At 38.1% G+C, this 12749-nt stretch overlaps 1 long non-coding RNA gene across 1 annotated transcript in view; it reads right to left on the bottom strand.

Moving 5' to 3' along the window:
• Window positions 1–1922: 1922 nt before the first annotated feature.
• The window catches only part of LOC143714286 (uncharacterized), a 241646-nt gene continuing 230819 nt past the window's right edge, over window positions 1923–12749 (bottom strand). The window contains exons 2-3 of the long non-coding RNA XR_013195438.1: window positions 2114–2209; window positions 1923–1995 (exon numbers count right to left, since the gene is read on the bottom strand). This is a non-coding gene — a long non-coding RNA (uncharacterized LOC143714286). The remainder of the gene's footprint in view (window positions 1996–2113; window positions 2210–12749) is intronic.

Below are 12749 nucleotides of genomic sequence, written 5' to 3'. Positions count from 1 at the left end.
CTGCAAGCGCTGCCCTGGTGAGGCAGCTCCAGCCCTGGCTTCTCTGTCCGTTCGCTTGGACGTGTACAGAATGCAAGTCATAGACCTCAGACCAGCTCTTCAAATATCTGTTGGAATTCAGCAGAGAGGGAAGGCTGTTTCCATGCAGAGTTGCACTTAGTGCTTGCTTTCATTTCGGCAAAGATCCGAGATGCAACATGTCCACTTAGGTGTTGAGCTCCTCTATGATGAGTGTAAAGTGCTCCGCCTGGGCGTTGACGATATACTTTGCTAAACAGATTCTAGAGTTGGGGGCTGGACGACACCTAGTTGAACCGCTGCTTCCCGTGGGCTCCCTTCTCATGAAGCCAGTTTCACCGTGAGCCCGGTTCAAGTGTCGGCTTGCTGCGCCATTCCCCTCCTATGGACTGGATACGTGCGCCTTTCTACTCCAGTTGAGTTCCCTTAAAATTGAACCCTGTTGAGTTCCTCCACACCCCTCCGACGTCGGACGTGCGGAACGTCTGGTGTTAGGCCTACCACTCGTAAGCAGTGTGGAACCTGTGTTAGGCTGGGTCCATATGTTGCGGTCCCTTCGGTGACCCCATATGTGTATTCTTCCACGATACGGCTCCCTGCGGTGAGCCCGTGTCTTCCCTCGGCAGAGTCTCTCTGCCGTCACTGTCCGGTGTGTCTCCCCCTGTCTTAGGCGGGAGCCACCCCAGTGACATTCCACATGTTAGACTGCCCGGTTTCCGCCCAGTTTATATGTGTATTCTCCACATTACCTCCCTCGGGTTGGATGTGGCTCCGCAGCGTCCCTTCCTTCCAACGTACGGGGAACGCTTTCCCAGTGGTCCTGTAGGAACAGCAGTGACTTCCCTGGCCTAAGCCCTGTCCTTCCCCGCCTTAAGTTTGCGGGGGCATCAGGAGGCTTTGGTTTAGGCACTGGAAGGTGGCAGCGTTAGTGGCGTGTTCAATGGTTGATCCCATTTCAGTCGGCGTCGACTACGTCCGACGTTATCGACTGAAAGGGAACGTCCTGGTTGCGTATGCAACCCACCGTTCCCTGAAGGAGGGAACGGAGGACGTAGTCCCCTTGCCACTACCGCTGGACCACCGCTGACCCCGGGTTACTCTCGGCTCCTCAGCGAAAAGCAACTAGTGCGTGCATCCACTTCCGTATTTATACCCGCGCCGCGGGGGCGGAGTGTGTGATGCGAATCACGCACGCCAATTACATTGGCTCGTTCAATAGTACTCGAAGAAGACAGGCTCTCTAGCGAGATCCCATTTCAGTCGGCGTCGACTACGTCCTCCGTTCCCTCCTTCAGGGAACGGTGGGTTGCATACGCAACCAGGACGTTCTTCTGTGTTTTATGCATTCTCCTATGTTTTATTAGTTATGACTAGTTATGATTCTTTAGTTATGTTAGAGTAACTTCCAATAACTTTGATTTTATAATCAATGGTGTACAATATTTAATGATAAATTGCATCATGAATTTTTTTTTTTTTTTTTTTTTTTTACCATACTTTTGTGTAAAGACTGCACAAATTCTCCATGCCAGCATGAACATGCAAATGGAAATAAGGTGGAACAAAGATTTTCTCCCGGTTATCTTTGATTGGTCACCTCACCAAATAGGTGTGAACTGAGAGGACCTTGAAGAGTGTCTGATTAGTTCAGATCTTTGCTCTATCTCTTTTTTAGACACCATCCTCCTGTCTTCTTCCGGCAACTTCATCTTCAAGTTAACATCTTTGGATTCAGCGTAGACCACCAAGAACCCAAACGTTTCAGCGCACTACTTGCAAAATCATCAAGAATCTCAAGAATCTCCTGCGTCTGGACTTGTTCAGCAACCAAAACCAATGCAAATTCCCGTTTGCAGCCTTTAGATGCTTTTCTAAGTTATTGTGCTTAAAGGGTTAAGGTGACCCTGATTCTCTGATGTTTCTCGTAGGTCGTGGTTAACTGATTGTAATCTTGCCATTCTCTTTTCTTCTCTCTCTCTCTCTCTCTCTCTCTCTCTCTCTCTCTCTCTCTCTCTCTCTCTCTCTCTCTCTCTCTCTCTCTCTCTCTCTCTCTCTTCACTCTCTCTCTCTTCACTCTCTCTCTCTCTCTCTTCACTTGTCTTTACTTTCTTGATTCTGTATACAATCTTTGCTTAGTTTAGTTGTGTGTGTAGCCTACCGTAGTTTCATTTATTAAACCATTATATTCACACTTCATTGTCTCTGTGTTTGCCACTCACAAAAATATCAAAGTCACTTAAACATCTTGATCTAGCTACCTATGCTATTACACTGCTAGTACTTGATTTACTTTAGCTGGAAAAGGTTATTCTTTCTTGGCCAGGAAAATAACATGTTTCATAGAATTAATAATTGATTATGCTTTCTGTTCATCAGATGAACTGATTAAATAATTGTACTATTAATTCTGCTACAGTCAATTCTAAAACATTCAAATATTTATAATTAATTATAATTCATTAAAATAATAATAATAATAAAATAAAAATAATTATATATATATATATATATATATATATATATATATATATATATATATATATATATATATATAATATAAACATATATTTTAAACTGTAACTCGTTGCAATTTGATAAATAGATACAAGTATATCTTTTAGAAAACTATAAATGTCTTTCCTGTCACTTTTTAATCAATTTAATGTATCCTTGATGAATACAACTTTTTTTTTTTTATGGAAGTGTATATATACTCCTTTTTTTTATTTGATACATTTTATTATGCAAGTAACACAAAATGTTCAATTTTACTAATTGAGCAATTAAGCAAAGTGTAGAAGTGACTTAATGAACTTGCTTAATTATATCAAGGTCCTTATTTTTAACCCTTAATCAGACTTTACAGTGCTTAGGCATTCAAACTCATGATGTATAACCATTAATTGTTAATAAATCTCATAATGTTCTTAACAATTTCTTTTACGTGTCCTTTTGTCTTTCAAAGGGCAAGGCTTAATTAGCACAATTATAAATAATTCCCTGCAACACATACACTTTCTGAGACATCTTAAGGAATGTGCTACTGGATGAACACACACTCTTGAAAGAAAATGTTCTTCTGTCTCTTGCACAGATATGAACACAGCTTGTCTCAGCAGTTCAGTGATTATGCATCTGTTCTGTGTGTGGTGGGATTACACTCAAACTAATTTAGCAAGAATCGCTGTTGATGCGCTTCTGATGCTACCTGGAGTATTCTCACGCTTCACTAGCTCTGGGTTTCCATGAAAGAATAAAACCGTAATTGGAAAATGTGTTTTCAATAGCAGAGGGTACTAATGGATGGATGGATGGATGGAAGAATGGATAGCAGAGGGTGTAGATAGATAGATAGATAGATAGATAGATAGATAGATAGATAGATAGATAGATAGATAGATAGATAGATAGATAGATAGATAGATAGATAGACAGATGGATGGATAGATAGATAGATGGATTGATGGAAGGATGGACAGATAAATGATATCACATTTTTATTTATTTGTATAGGTTGTTCAGCAATAACCTTGTCAAATTAAATTACTAAAAATATTTTTTTTCTAGCATAAATGGCATTGTTTCCTGAGAATGACCCAGATAGATTCAGATCTTTTAAATGCTATTTTTATAGGCTGTATTTTTATAAGGCTATATGTCTTTGTCTCTGTGACAAGCGAAAGAAGCTGCAAACATCAGAACTGTGGCCTAGCGCTTAGAACAAAGCTGTGGCGCTTAATGCGTGTGTGTTTGAGATCTGTTCCTGTTTCTCGTTCCCCTCCTCCTAAACTTTCTCAAGTATCACTGCCAATACAAAGTGGCAAAAGGCCAAAAGCAAAAAGTGTCCAACAAAAGTGTGATGTATAAGGAATCCACTTCCTCGAGTCTGTTTCCTGGCCCAGAGAGCATTATGGAGCTCTGTGAATGAGCCATCAAGCTCAAAGGATTCACGTTTCTGATTTACAGCAATAAAAGAGCGATACATCTAAAGAAACTCTGCTTACTCAGCTTATCCACAGCCAACAGCCAGCCAAGATGTTACATTTAGCACCGTGAGGAAGATCGAGTAGTGTTAATGCCTGAAGGATTTTGGCTGAAAGAGAACAGGAGGAGGAAAGCAGGGCAGAGGAAGCCATAAAGTCTCTAAAAAGATTTTGCGTTAAACAGAATCTATTTTTGTGCCTATAGCTTATATGCCTGTGTTTGAAAGTGTAATGCCATTATATCTGACAAGACAATCTGCAACTTGATGGCACTGGAAATAGCAGACGGTTTTAAACACTTCAGCATAGTTATCATGGAGATAGTCCCACCATGTAAAGGAAAATAGCAATTGTTTTCCGTAATGGCTGCTTCAAATCTGATTGATTGGCTTGTAGTAAAACTAGGTTTGTGATGGAGGAGGTAAGTGCCACACACACACACACACACGCGCACACACACACGCGCGCGCACACACACACACACACACACACACACACACACACACACACACGCACACACACACACACACACACATGAACATAAAATTAACAACTGTTTGCATTTAGGTTAATATATTCCAGCAATATATATGGTTTAATGGTCATATTGTGTGGGTTCGGTTATCCTTTGTCACTTGTTTTGTAGGTTGGAGTTTGAGGCAGTGACGTCATGATGACTGATGGTTTACACCTGTGCTAGAACTGATGCCAGCAAACTAAAGCAGCTCCCTTCAGTCATGACGGGGCGCATTCTCCCCTCGTGCCAATTTGTTGTTGTCTTAGTTATTGTCTTGGTCCCGTTTTGGTCTATTCTCTTACTTAATTACTTTTACTTTAATAAATGTTATTCTTTTTGCATACCACTGTAACGTGTGATCTCCTTCTTTGTCGCTGCTTGCGAGCCGGCTGTGACTATATCTATCTATCTATCTATCTATATATATATATATATCTATCTATCTATCTATCTATCTATATATATATATATATATATATATATATATATATATATATATATATATATATATATATATATATATAAAATCATATGTAGTATTATGTTTGTTTATCTTTAATATTTACAATATTTAAAAATTATAATAAAGTTAAAATTCCCTGTTTTTACACTTTTTAGATTCTCTCCATGGAAATAATGACTCAAATCAATAAGCAGTTTTGTTAATTAATTAAAATTTGTTAATTCGCTTATTCATTGACTCGTTCATTCATTGATTCATTCATTGACTCCATTAATTAATTCATGCATTCATGCATTCATTCATTGACTCATTCACTCACATACGAGCTCATTCATCCATTAATTAATTCACTGGTACTCTTACAGTTTTTTTTTCAAACTGCTTACACACTTTCTTTCTTTTTCATGTCACACGGTTTTTTGAGACCTCTAACTCAAAGTGCAAAACTACACATCAAATCTCCAAAATCATAAGTTATTTCTCAGCCTTTGACATTTTGTTTTCAATTGCATAAAACACTTTTTTCAAAACACTTTAACTAAATGCTAAACTTATTCACCAGGTCACACACAAACATTAATTGCTTATTAACTGATCACTAACCAATCACTGCTTTACATGCAAATCATTTTCCCATTATTCGTCCATATTATAGGAAAAGTAATTTTAAGTGCCTTTATTATGCTTTTAGTACTATAGGCCTATAAATAGGTCAAATGTCAGATTACCGGTTTTGAACAATGGCTGGCAACAATGGACAGAGAGCAAGAGGAGGAGGAGGAAGAGGGTGAGGAAGAGGTAATCAATTATAAATATGGTTTTGGCCAACAATGCATTTAGGATTTGAGAGATAAGACAGCATATCTTGAACAATGACACCATATTTAACAACATCAATGCTGTAAGCCTGTCGACCATACAACGCATCCTCTAACGGCACCAAGTGATGATGAAACAACTTTACAAGGCTCTGACAGAGTCAAGAATCTGCAACATGACTTTGTAGAGGTATGCAACACTACTTCCAGTTGTTCAGATATACCATATTTACTCATCTGTATATCCTTTTGTCTGTTACAGAGAGTATTGGAGATGGATGCCCATGTAATTTGCCATGAATTTATTTATGTGGATGTTACGGCCGACTCGTGGCCGCAACAGTATAGGAAAACCAACACAAACGATCAATATAACCAACAAAGTTTATTAAATAAATCTAGGGGTTTCACAAAGTGCAATAATAAATGTTATGCCATATGGGATCTTCCAAAGTGCCGATAGACGCCAAATCCCGCTATCACCAGCAGAACAAGAGGCGAACCGTGGATAATGTAATTTCCCCGTACGCGCGCCCCTCCATGCACGAAACCGGAACCTATATCTCCACCTCCTAATTTGAATCAGATGTTCCTCATCTCCACCGCGACCTACAAAACAAGAGATAAAAGAAACAAAACACACACCCATAACAGTGGATGAGGTCGGCTTCAACCTCATTAAAACCGAAATGTAATAGGACAGAGGGCAATTACCAATGTCCCCGGACATCGTGGGGGTAATATAACTATGTGTGCTGCCATCACTCAAAATGGGGTCCTCCATCACAATGCCACTCTGGGTCTTGGGTACACAATGCCACACTGGGTACAACACCGGCCATATGCTCACTTTTCTGGATGCAATTTACATAATGCTTGTCCCTGATCCAGATCAGGAGCATGCTAGATTTGTGGTTATATGGGACAATGTTAGTTTTCACCGGGCTGTTCAGGTCCGAAACTGGTTTGCCACCCATCCACAATTTGTAGTTTTGTACCTACCTCTATAATCATCTTTTCTAAATCCCATAGAGGAATTCTTCTCAGCCTGGCGCTGGAAAGTGTATGATCGCCAACCCTTTGCCCGAATGACGCTTCTCCAGGCAATGGAGGACGCATGTGGGGACATAGAGGTTGACCCGGTCCAAGGTTGGATACGCCATGCTAGGATATACTTCCCTCGATGTTTGGCAAGAGAAAACGTATCTTGTGATATGGACGAAGTATTGTGGTCAGACCCAGCTCGGAGAAGAGATGAAGCTTAGCACTGATGACTGCCATTATATTAGCATCACTGTTATGTTATGGTTAGGCTACTTATTATTATCATTATTATTTAGTCATATAGCTTACAATATGTAATAACGCACAAGTCATGGAATTGTATGGTACTTTTGCATCCTTTTTTCATTTTGAAACACTCAGTCAACAATGACAAAATTCTTCATTTTCAGCTTTTGGGTTCTGGAGAAAGAAAGTCAGTAATGTTTTTTAAAACAACATTAGGGTGAGAAAAGATTTTAATCTATTTTTACTGGAAACTTAAATGTTTTTTTTGTGTGGCAGTAATTGTGTGGAGTCACAGAACTTGTCGGCAGCTTATCACATTGGATTTGGTTAGGACACAGCCAGTGTCTTAATGAAACCATCACCCATCTCCTCCACTCCAGCCCAGTATCTCCATTTTAATCATTTCAGTCTATTCTCCAACCATCTTACCTCTCCCACCCTTTCCTTAATCTCTGCTCCATCTTTGTGCAAGTCACTGCCTCTCTCCTGCCAAAGAGATAGAGATAGCAAACAGAAACAGCTGCCTAGTCAAATCTGCAAGAGCTTTTATCAGCAATCGAGAGCACCAGTTGGACAGGCCCGAGCTCCGGCGCATTGGTAAAAACTATTGTGTCACCCTGAACGGTGCCAAAAGCTTGTGCCAAGCTTAGAAACCCGTGCACGTTTGGAGCACACAACAGAGTGGTGTGAGGCTGCCAAGCTTGCAAATGAATAGCATTAAGTAGGGCGGAAGGATGCAGTAGAGGTGGAGAAAGACGTTGAGATGTATGTTTAATTGCAAAGGCGAATTGGACGTCCATGATTGAGGGTTCAAAGGGGAAAGAGCCATAGAAATGTGACGTGATCGGCATGTCGAGGAAAGCAAGGTCAGGTAGGAGCAAGTTCACACAAGGATAATGTTGTTTGGGATGAACAAAAGAAAACGAATACCCTTCAAAAGAGGATGACAGCCATTATGTGAGGGACAATTGGCCTATCATGATTTCTGTAGACCTGTTTATTCTGAAATGTTTCAATGACCTTCACAAAAAAATGGAAGATCATATGTATACTGAATCAAAGCTGCCATGCAGAAAAAAGAAGTAAAATCCCATTAACTCTTTCCCCGCCATTGACTGGTTGACAGTCCTTGTTTTCTCTGTTATATGGTAGGGGGCGCTGTTATGCCTCTTTTGAAAAGGATCAGAATCCCTGTATCCAAAAACATGCAACATAATCATTGCTAGCGCACAACGTGTTAATCAAACATTAAACAGCATATAAATCAAAACTGCCTAATGTTACCGAATGAAATGTCGACCCAGGGCGAGTTATAGGGCTGTGAAGCTTTGAGTGTGTTGATGGACTCGATGTTTCGATCGTCATTCTGAATCTGATCCGGATCTTTGACAAAAACTCAATTTTGCCTTTTTAATGAAACTTCAAGTGCTGAAAAAAAAAGAATGCATGAAGCTATATTAATATGTATGCACTGACTGGCCAAAAAAAAAAAAGTCACTGTTTGGATTTAAATAGGCAAATGCTTATGAGTCTCAATAGACTCTTTAATGATCACTATTGCAGTGATTATTATGTTTGTAGTATGTTATGCAAAAGTTATTTTAACCCTAATTGATTCATCAGGCTCAAAATATAAAGGAGCACACATAATCATTTCACACATGAATTGGCTTCTCTGAGTCCAGATCTTAAATGTATTGAAAGTCTTTGGGATGTGCTGGAGGAGACTTTACAGAGTGCTGGACTCTTGCATTGACAACACAAGATCTTGACCAAAAATGTATGCACATCTTGTTGAAAATAACATCACAACATTTATTTCCATCAAGAGGTCCTATCAATCATACACTCTTAAACATTAAACACTTGCATATTAGTATGACATATGCTTTAAAAATGTGGTGTTAAACCTGAAACAAAAAAGGCATTAGTGTGCACGTCCATCTAAAAGAAAACAAAGTCACTTTTCTGAAATTACCTTTTGATGAACACTGAATTGGAAACATATTCAATTTGACTGTAATATTCAAGGCTCTCTGTCTTCTGTTTTCTTTCTGTTTTTTTTATTATTGTTAGGGTGTAATATAAAAAAAAAAATGGATTAAAATATATTTGTAATGGAGAGATTGAATGAACCTCACTAGATGGAAATGAGATAAGAAATGAATCAATTTGAGAAGTTTGTGCTTTACAGACAGCCCTGCTCTCTTTCTGTAATGTGATTAAATAGTGAGATTACGATACAGATTTCAGAAAGTGTATAAATAAACAGAGAAGTTGAAAAGAAAGGAGGGAGATGGAGTAACAACAGAACAAGGTTTTGGCTATGCACTTCTCTTGCACTGTAGTCTGTGTGGGTACGACTGGAGAGAATCTCAATGTGTTCGCGCTGCGTGGGTGTATCTTGCATGCTAAACAGGACTGGGAGCCAAAGCTAGGTTTACAAAATGAGGCACATTTATAATAAAAGGCAGGTATTGTTATAATGATGTCAGAAGACCTGTACAAATACATGCACATTATTTAAAAGGGTACATGTTTTCAGTGCACAAATTTTGCTATTTTGCTATTCCTAATTACAATTTAATTATTAAAATGTAATTGCACATTGTATATATAGTTTTATTTACACATACATATATAAGTTGCAATGTTTTATACATAATATAACATATATAACATAACATCTAATATACATTTATGTTGTAATTTTCAGCATCATTACTCCAGTCTTCAGTGTCACATGATCCTTCAGAAATCATTTCAAAATGCTGATTTGAGAAACATGTCTTGTTATTTTTAATGTTAAACTCATTGTGCTGCTCAATATTTTATTAAGAGACTATAGATTAAAAGACTACTTTAAAACAATAATAATAATAATAAAACCTTATTTTTTTTCCTGACAGGTAGAATATATAATTGTGGGTTGAGATTCACCTATTTCTTTTACATCACACTCTATAATTTGATATGCCAGACAATAAATGCTATAAAAAACATGATACTATTACAGATATTATATTCCACAGCTCTTAAACAAATATAAAGAAAATGGAAAATGAAAACACTTCCATTATTGCCTGGAGATGAGAGGAAAAATAATATTGAATATTTCTTCATGAACTAGTCCATGCATCCAAATGGATCCATTCACAGTTCTGCTACAGAAATAGCACAATTGATTCAGATATAAGGCAGACTTTGGACCTCCATCCAAATAAAAGGGTTACTTGACCATATCTAATAGACTGAATCAGAAACTGTGGGTGTACTTTCCCTTTAGTTTATAAGCACAATACAGGTTTGAGGTTTAAATGAGCTTGTGGGAACAATATCCCTGGTCTGACCCTCTAATAACTTTTCCTTCATCATTTGGTCTTCCGAGATACCACAGAAAAAAAGAGATTATATTGCACACAGAATCAGATAAAAAACCAAGACATGATGCTACAATATTTATTACAGTAATAAATAGTACCAAAAATGAATGCTGTTTCAAAAAAAGGAATTACCCATAACAAATCTGCATTTAAAATGTGTTTTAGGTTATTTAATGGCTTTTCATCCGAATTTAAACAGTATGTTTATGTAAATACAAACAAATTCATTAAACAGCAAAAATGAAAACAAATTTTGTTTTATATTGCTTAAATATGTATTTTTGTTTGGCCATCATATATTACAATATTGCATATTGTAATTCAAGCAATTAATGGATTGGGCGGAGTTAAAATGCATTTAAAAACACACATGACAACTTGCCCCAATTTAAATGACAACTTGACCTGATATTATTTTTTTTTTTAAATCAACTTTTCATTTAAAAAAACAAATATTTATGCATTTTGACTTTTTATTCAAAAATATAACCCCCATATGAAAACATTAGACTAAATACTTTAAGCTGACTCTGTTAACTTGAAATTGACTCAGGTAACTAATTACATCACAGATTTTAAGATAAGTATGTAGCATTAAAATGGCCGCTAATGAAAAAAGTGTTTATTTTTAATTTTTTATTTACTTATCTTATCAAGTGCTTTGATTGCAAAACGATCCGAATAAACAGTTTTGCATCAGCCATCCTGTTAATTTTGTTATGAGCAAAATGGTACAACATGAAAACCCCAGATGTGTAATTATCTCACGGCGTCGTTCAGAGAGAGTGTCAGCCCCTGTTAATCATATTGATTACAGTCTTCAAAGGCATCAATCATTAATACGCAGTCATATCTGTCACCAGACAAAAGGATGCCACTTTAACTGGCATCAAATATGAGAAAGCAGATGTTTAAAATAGAAGCTCATCAAGTAAAATGTGCTTACATAAACCCATGCAGCCCGTATTCAAGCACTAGGTGGCACTGTTGATTCAGGGAAACCCTGGCTTTTTGCCTTTTGAGGGGAGAAAAGAACGAAAAGATTGCAGCAGTGTTAATTATTTTGGGTTTTTATTATATCGTTTGTTTCTGGGTCAGTAATGCATTCTTACGTTTAATGGAAGCATCTTTACCCAAATCAGGCTAAATCAATCGTTACGAGTCGGTGCGTGAGTTTTTGCGCACGTGCGTGTGTGTGTGTTGCCTACATGTTTTTCTATCCCGGTGGGGACCGCAACCTGAATGCATACAGACTCATGGGCACTCGTGTCACCATGGGTATGTAAATTGAGGTTCCCATGAGGAAACAAGCTTATAAATCATAGGCTCCAGAATTTTTATTATTTTAATTTTTTTGTTGAAAATTAAAATTGCAGATATTTTTCTGTGATGGGTAGGTTTAGGGTTAGTGTAAGGGGATGGGATACACAGTTTGTACAGTATAAGATTCATTATGTCTATGGAGAGTCTCCACAAAGATATGCTATGTGTGTGTGTGTGTGTGTGTGTGGTAAACCCTACATTATGACAAAACGTTCCCACAAAGATGGCAATATCCGTGAGGAAATTTTGTTGGTGCCTGTAAGGAAAACAGACTTTTTTTTAAATGTAAAAATGCAGAAATTTTTCTTTGATGGGTATGTTTAGGGTTTAGGGGTAGGGTTAGTGCTAAGGAAAGTCCCCATAAAACATGAAAACACAACAAGTGTAAGTGTGTGTGTGTGTGGGGGGTGGGGGGGGGGGGGGGGGGGTAGTTTATGTAAAGTTGTGTTGTGTTACGTTAGTTGACAGGCTATCTTTGAAATGGGATATCCCTTAGATCTATAGGATCACAGATGATCATGAGAGGCAGTAAACTGCCCCGTGAAACACATCCACGTATCTCCGTTGGGTTCTGTGAGCCATATGCACCGTGAAAATCATATCTAATACAGCTGGCTCATACAGTGCTGCTGTCTGCCTCGAACATGATGTGCAGCCCAATTAAAATCTGAAATAGTTCTGCTCTTATCTGGAAGACCGTAGACACGTGCCTCACATGGATAGAGAAACACGTCTGACAGCTCCGTTAGAAGAAACACATGCGGTTTTCTTCAACCCTGTTACAGATAAAATTATATTGATGTCACAATACAAGCAACTGCATTTCTGGTACTTCAGAGCAGCTTTTAGTGATGGATATGAGCAGCACGATGGTTCTAATTGACTATTAGTCATTATGTAATGTCACAGCCTATTGTTAAAGGTGCATTTAATGTACTGTACACACTGTTCATA

The sequence above is a fragment of the Siphateles boraxobius genome, unplaced genomic scaffold (assembly GCF_051911475.1).
Source record: "Siphateles boraxobius isolate OS27281-9 unplaced genomic scaffold, OSU_SipBor_1 53, whole genome shotgun sequence".
In the NCBI taxonomy this organism is placed as follows: Eukaryota; Metazoa; Chordata; class Actinopteri; order Cypriniformes; family Leuciscidae; genus Siphateles; species Siphateles boraxobius.
The sequence above is the reverse complement of the archived record's forward strand: the minus strand, read 5'-3'. Positions and strand labels throughout refer to the sequence as shown.